The following is an 8,230-nucleotide window of genomic DNA, read 5'->3' as shown; positions in this document are numbered from 1 at the left end:
CACCAGAGGTCAAAACAGTGAACATGATTTACACAACTCACATACCGAAGAGGAGGCGCAAACGCGCACTCCGAGACGTATACGCCGTGGAGCCCGTCACCCCCAAGTTCAACCCTTGGTCGGCCTGCCCGATCACTTTTGATCGCAGGGATCACCCGACTAGTATCCGACACAGAGGATTGGCTGCCTTGGTGCTAGACCCAATAATTGACGGATACCATCTCACCCGAGTCCTTATGGACGGTGGTAGTAGTCTTAATCTGATATATCAAGACACCGTCCGCAAAATGGGGATAGACCCGACAAGAATCAGCCAAAGCAATACTACCTTTAAAGGAGTAATACCAGGCCCAAAGGCCCGCTGCACGGGCTCTTTAGTACTAGAGGTTGTATTCGGTTCTCCCGACAACTTGCGAAGCGAAGAATTAACCTTTGACATCGCTCCATTCCGAAGCGGCTATCACGCACTACTCGGAAGAACGGCCTTCGCTCGTTTTAATGCAGTACCACATTACGCTTATCTTAAGCTTAAGATGCCCGGTCCACATGGCATCATCATAGTTAGCAGAAACATAGAGCGTTCCTTATGTGCGGAGGAATATGTGGCGGCTCTAGCAGCCGAACACTGAACGGCCTCTCCAACCAGAATAAATGATCGGTTGTCAAGACCGCGGACACGGTTAGACGAGTCCGGCGCACCACTAGCTGTAACAGCTCAGATAAACCTGAGATTGGGTCGATGGATATACCCCCATAGGTGGTGCTAGGGGCTTCCTGCATGTAAAAAGGTCTACAGTTTGGCTTGACCCTATTTAGATTGCATTTTAATGGTTCACTAAGAATAACCAATTTTTCACATGAAGACTTTCACCTGGGTTTTTCTCTTTTATAGATGATCAGCGTGCTACACCCTTCCAGGATACGGCACAACGGAGACATAGGCGCAGACGTGCAGCAGGGCCCCGCTCAAAGGTTTCTTTTTAGATAAAGACCCTGTGTAAACCTTTTTTACTGTCTTTTGTTGCTTCACACCCTCCGGATACTCAGCACAACCGAGAGGGATGCTGGCGTTATTGGCATCTCATCACGTCAGACTAATGCACGTACCTGGAAATTCAGGGCTCATTATCGAGGGCGTTACTTAGCCCAGTATATGTTGTAAAGTCCGAATACCTTAGGGAGTGTTCGGCGTCGCGAGTTTGGCCTTATATGCATCAGCTACGAATCATGTCTTTGGTAAATAGGTGGGTTTGCCCGGCTCCCGTGTTTTGCTACCTTACGTTCCGCTCTATTAGCTCAGGGGGCACCGGGAGAACTACTGCGATTGTGCCCTGGTTCATCTGGATGAGCACCTCAGTAGAGAAAGCCGAAAACTGACTGTCATGATAAAGCGTGAGACTGGTCAACCACTCGATAACTCAGCGGAATCTTCGCGATTCCTCCGCATTAACGAAGGACCGGTTTCCCGATCATGTATGTACGCGCACCGTATTCAGATGAGCGCGGAAGTACCAGGGGCTGTATAGTAGCCCCATCGTCAAACTCCTATGGCTAAGTGAAAGTGTTAAAGCTATATAGTCCGATTGCCTTGTTCGCCGCGCTATCACCTCCTTAATGGACCAAGAAGTTGGATCAAGTGTGAATACGCGCTTTTCTGAACACCCCCGCATTATATGCGTGGGGGCTGAAGCCGACGACTGCAAACTTTCAGGTTATATACATACATAAACGGCCGCACAGGAGGCATCATAATACTTTCAGGCAAAAGTATAAACACAGCCTTTATAATCCAAATAGCATTGTTTTTACAAATGGGATACATGTCACTCGAACATGATACTCTTCGAGCACTGAGCCTCTATTAAACGAGTGCCTTCTAGGACTTCTTCGAAATAGTGCTCAACCGAGACCTGGCCTACGGCCGAACCCCGGGTTGCAATAGCGGTGGCCTCCATCTCTGCCCAATATGTCTTAACACGGGCAAGAGCCATCCGCGCACCCTCTATGCACGCCGACCTCTTTACAGCGTCGATATGTGGCACAGCACCAAGGAATCGTTGCACTAAACCAAAATAACTATTCGGCCTTGGTCCCTTCGGCCAAAGATGATCCACGACAGACCTCATGGCAAGTCCGGACAACCTATGGAGCTCGGCCCACTCGGCCATTTGTTTATTTAACAGCAGCGGACGCGTTGGAGCACTGAACTACGACCAGAACAACCTTTCCCCTTCATGATCTTTCTGATATTTGAAAAACTCAGTCGCATCAGCAGCACTCATTGCCAAGTCCAAGTACGCGTCTGCAACACTCCATAATTGATCCAGAGGGGCATACTTCGGATCTCCGAACTTCGTCCGCAACAAAAAGGGCTTCCCAGCCATGATATCTCCGGCTTGACGGAGCTCCTCCTTCGCCGCTCTGATTTTAGAGCAGGTTGCCTTGGCTGCTTCCATGGCTTTCTTCAGGTCAGCCACTTTCGCTTGGCTTTCCTTTTCAAGAAGCTCATATCAGCCGGCAGCATCTTTTAGCTCAACAGCCATCTTGGCTATTTTATCTTTGCTCTGGCGATGAGCAGCCTGTTCGGCTCTTAACTCTTCGGCCGCCTTTAGGGCGGCCGCATCACTTCTCCTGGCTTGTTCCTTGGCTCGGGCAAGTTCCGCCCGAAGGGTCTCCACGGCGGCAGCTCCATCTGCAATCACAGCATATTATAGATACTAGCATCATGCTCCTCTTAATATTTGTTGACCACCCGAAAATACATACCAAGTGCCTCGTCAAGCCGCTTGTTCACAAGGGCGATATCGGCATCTGCCGCGTCAAGCTATCACCTCAGTTCGGCAAACTCAGCAGTCCGGCTAGCCACCGGACCCTCAGCCGCCTGCACATGAAAGCAGCGCGATCATTACCTGGGACTATGATCCTCTGTTTGCCGCCTCTGGACAGCGATCAGAGTCTCAGGGGCTACTATCTGTATAGAGCACACCTAGCGTGTGCGGTACCATCAAAATATATATATTACTTTGCGTACCTCAAAGCCTCTTAGCAGGCTCGTAAAAGCTTCATGCAACCCACTTTTGGCGGATGAAATCCTCTCAACCACCGTACCCATTAAAGTACGATGCGCCTTTGAGATAGCCGCTTGCTCCAGAAGACCCATCAGTGCGTCCGGTTGTGCACCGGGCAGTCCCGGACTCTTTCTGTTGCTCTCCTTAGGAGCCGAATACTCCGGACTTCGGGTGACCGAAGGGTTACCTTCTGGCCTTGGCGGATCGGGAGAAATCCTCCGTGACGACACCTCAGGTTCGTCCTCCGCGTGAGGCGGGGAGACAGGGGGAGGCATTTCTCTCTCCATCATCTTCGGAAGAAGATCCCCGAAGACGAACTCTGTCGAGAAGGGCTACGAGCCGGACTGCAAGATATATGTCTCGGTTATTGTCCTCGGAGATAAAGCAGGATATATTTACCAAAGTACTCTTGTTCACTTACAGCGCGATGGAGGGCTGGCCCCCTTGCGGGCGCTGTGCGGTAAGGACGCCCTCCGGGGCAGGGCCCCCTGGCGAAGGTTTCTTCCCTCGTTTGGAAACCTTTGTTTCCAAGTCTTCAGAGGCGGTCCTTTTCCTTCCTTGGGGAGAGGGGATTCTAGATTCTTCTCCCCGATTATCCTCCTTCGCGGAGACACTATTTCCCCCTGTTTGGATGTGTAATGTGTGAAGCCCACTTTCGGCTTCTTTATTCCTCCCTTTATCTTCCCCTGATGGCACTTGATAAGGTGCGTGCTCAAGCATCCTGGCTAGTACAGGATCCGGTGAGCCTTCGGGAAGGGGGGCCAAACACCTGATCCTCTCCGCCTTTCTTATCCAGTCCTGGCCGAGAGCAATTTTTTCAGAATGATGTTGTGACAAATAAAAAGACAGCATGTTTGGCCGCAGAATTACTTACGTGGGTATCTAGATGGTTGCAGTTGAGACCCGCATCCTCGGTGGTGTCCGAACACTTTATTCGTGATCCGAAGAACAATCCATACATCTCTTCGGGCGTCACGCCGAAGAATTGCTGAATAGTTCGCGGTCCTTCCAGGTTGAACTCCCACATACGGAGAGATCGACGTTGGCATGGAAGGACCCGACGAACCAGCATAACTTGCATTACCTTGATAAGACTGACATCCCTCTTGAGGAGATCTCGGATGCGACTTTGCAATGTCGGCACGTCATTAACTGCCCCCCAGTCCAGCCCCTTGTTGACCCATGACGCCAGTTGCGGTGGAGGGCCCGAGCAGAAGGTGGGGGCAGCTGCCCACTTTGTACCTCGGGGAGCTGTGATGTAAAACCACTCCCGCTGCCATAAATTGGACACCTCCGGGAAGGAACCCTTTGGCCATAGAGCATCGGCGCCTTTGCTTATTATGGCACCTCCGCATTCTGCGTGTCGCCCATCGATCATCTTCGGCTTCACATTGAAGGTCTTGAGCCATAAGCCGAAGTGTGGGGTGATGCGGAGGAAGGCCTCACACACGACGATAAACGACGAGATGTGAAGGATGGAATCTGGAGCTAGATCGTGGAAATCGAGCCCGTAATAGAACATAAGCCCTCTAACAAAGGGATCAAGACTAAAGCCTAGCCCTCGGAGGAAGTGGGAAAAAAATACGACACTCTCGTTGGGTTCGGGAGTGGGGATGACCTGCCCTTGAGCAGGCAGCCTGTGCGGGATTTCGGCGGTCAGATACCTGGCTTCCCTTAGCTTCTTGATGTCCTCCTCTGTGACAGAGGAGGCCATCCACCGACCTTGAAGGTTGGATCCGGACATGGTTGAAGGTCCGAAGCGCTTAGCCTGAGCCTTGGGTGTTGGAACTCGAGGTGGGGGAAGGGAAGGATCGAGCGTGAGAAGAAAAGGACTGGCCTTGGCCCCTTTATAAAGAGGGTGAATATCAAGCGTCCTCCGCGTGGCCGTTTGGAACTTGCCTAAAATCGAGAAGTCATACTAACAAGCACGATTGGGTTACCCACACCCGTATTGATGAGAATCCCGTGATAAGGGGAACACAATCTCTGCTTCGACAAGACGTGCCAAAAAAACCGCCTCGCAACACGTGAAGTGGCAGGCTGGGAAAAACGGTTCGTAATGACCAGACCACCGCAGGATGTCACGTTATGAAAAGTTGTCAGCAGATTAGATTTGTGGAATATTATACTCTCTACGGTGGTATGTGGAATTTGTTTTACAGAGCCGGACACAATCCTTGTGTTCAAAATCTTCTATGGATTATTCGGAGAAGGAACCCGCCTTGCAATGCCGAAGACAATCTGCGCGCTGGACTCATCGTCATTGAAGTCTGGTTCAGGGGCTACTGAGGGAGTCCTGGATTAGGGGGTCCTCGGACAGCCGGACTATATACTTTGGCCGGACTGTTGGACTATGAAGATACAAGATTGAAGACTTTGTCCCGTGTCCGGGTGGGACTCTCCTTTGCGTGGAAGGCAAGCTTGGCGATTCGGATATATAGATCTCCTTCTCTGTAACCGACTCTGTGTAACCCTAGCCCCCTCCGGTGTCTATATAAACCGGAGGGTTTAGTCCGTAGGACAAGAACAATCATAATCATAGGCTAGCTTCTAGGGTTTAGCCTCTACGATCTCGTGGTAGATCAACTCTTGTAATACTCATATCATCAAGATCAATCAAGCAGGAAGTAGGGTATTACCTCCATCGAGAGGGCCCGAACCTGGGTAAACATTATGTCCCCCGCCTCCTGTTACCATTAGCCTTAGATGCATAGTTCGGGACCCCCTACCCGAGATCCGCCGGTTTTGACACCGACAGCAGCCCAACATATAGCGGGCCACAAACGGGCTGATTGTAACCACAGGCTGAATTTGGCCCACAAGCAGAAAATGACAGTAACGGGCCGTAAGTAAACGAATGTGGAAATGGGCCCAAGAATAAATGGGCCCCGAGAAGGCCGAAAGATAACATGGGCTGGAAACGGCCCAATGGAATAATGGGCCATTAATGGGTATAAAGTGATACACTGTTCATTACGGGCCAGTTTCACCACGGGCCGTTAACGGGTATAGAGTGATACACTGTTCATTACGGGCCAGTTTTACCACGGGCCGTTAATGGGCCGAGAGTAATAAGGGCCTCATATGGGCCGAAAGACGTCATGGGCCATCCATGGGCCGGAAGTTAAAATAGGCTGGAATTATATTGGACGGCCCAGATGACGCTACTAGGCCTAATTCGGTTAGGCCATAAACAGGCCCTGGGTTAGCGGGCTGTAAATGGGCTATACGCGAACATGCTGTTAACAGGCTTGCCGTGGGCCGGCCCGCCACCTTTTGACCAAGTTAAACTGGCCAGCCTATTCACAGGAATGGGCCTCTGTTGGGCCATGCCATGTGTCGACGTATCATAGGTGCTTTGTGTCCAATGAGTGGATGACATCTGTCCCAACGGTGAGCCGACACGTGTTTCCTCCAGCCAATGATGATTTTACATGTGGAAAATCCCCATTGGTCGGGGCTGTTAACGGGTTATCGGATCCAAAACCGGACCCGATAGCTTAACGGCGTTCCGTTACGGTGGATGCCATGTGTCGGTCACCCTTGACGAAAGAACTTCTGTGACGCGTGATTTATCGTCATGGAAGTGGACACTTCCGTGATGATAATTTTGGTAATGTCATGGAACACTTCTACGACAGCACTGGTATGACTATCTTGATTATGTAATAAATTTGTCATGGATGTACATGCATGAAAAAAACGCGACCTACTGTGACAAACACGTATCATCACGGAAGTGTCTTTTTTTTGTAGTGATTGCTATTGCTTTCTTCATGACTTATACATGTTCCTATGACTATGAGATTATGCAACTCCCGAATACCGGAGGAACACTTAGTGTGCTATCAAACGTCACAACGTAACTGGGTGATTATAAAGATGCTCCACAGGTGTCTCCGATGGTGTTTGTTGAGTTGGCATAGATCAAGATTAGGATTTGTCACTCCGATTGTCGGAGAGGTATCTCTGGGCCCTCTCGGTAATGCACATCACTATAAGCCTTGCAAGCAATGTGACTAATGAGTTAGTTGCGGGATGATGCATTACAGAACGAGTAAAGAGACTTGCCGGTAAAGAGATTGAACTAGGTATGGTGATACCGACGATCGAATCTCGGGCAAGTAACATACCGATGACAAAGGGAACAACGTTTGTTGTTATGCAGTTTAACCGATAAAGATCTTCGTAGAATATGTAGGATCCAATATGAGCATCCAGGTTCCGCTATTTGTTATTGATCGGAGATGTGTCTCGGTCATGTCTACATAGTTCTCGAACCCGTAGGGTCCACACGCTTAACGTTCGATGACGATTTGTATTATGAGTTATGTGATTTGATGTACCGAAGGTTGTTCGGAGTCCCGGATGAGATCACGTACATGACGAGGAGTCTCAAAATGGTCGAGACGTCAAGATCGATATATTGGAAGGCTATATTCAGACATCGGAAAGGTTCCGAGTGATTCGGGTATTTTTCGAAGTACCGGAGAGTTACGGGAATTCGCCGGGGGAAGGAGTGGGCCTTCATGGGCCATACGGGAAAGGAGAGGAGGGCCTCAAGGGGTGGCCGCGCCCCCCCCATGGCGAGTCTGAATTGTACTAGGGAGGGGGCGGCGCCCCCTCTCTTTCCTTCTCCCTCTCCTACTCCTTCCCTCTCTCCCCTCTTGGAAAAGGAAGGGGACTCCAACTAGGATTGGGAATCCTAGTTGGACTCCCCCTATAGGCGCGCCCCTCCTAGGCCGGCCTCCTCTTCCTCCCTCCTTTATATACGTGGCCAGGGGGCACCCTAATAGCACAACAGAAAATCTCTTAGCCGTGTGCGGTGCCCCCCTCCACAGTTTAACACCTCGGTCATATCGTCGTAGTGCTTAGGCGAAGCCCTGCGCCGGTAACTTCATCATCACCATCACCACGCCGTCGTGCTGACGGAACTCTCCCTCGGCCTCAACTGGATCAAGAGCTCGAGGGACGTCATCGAGCTGAACGTGTGCATAACTCGAAGGTGCCGTACGTTCAGTACTTGGATCGGTTGGATCGTGAAGACGTTCGACTACATCAACCTCGTTACTAAACGCTTCCGCTTTCGGTCTACGAGGGTACGTGGACACACTCTCCCTGCTCGTTGCTATGCATCTCCTGGATAGATCTTGCATGATCAT

Source organism: Aegilops tauschii, chromosome 3, assembly GCF_002575655.3.
Source record: "Aegilops tauschii subsp. strangulata cultivar AL8/78 chromosome 3, Aet v6.0, whole genome shotgun sequence".
In the NCBI taxonomy this organism is placed as follows: Eukaryota; Viridiplantae; Streptophyta; class Magnoliopsida; order Poales; family Poaceae; genus Aegilops; species Aegilops tauschii.
This window is presented reverse-complemented; position numbering follows the sequence as displayed.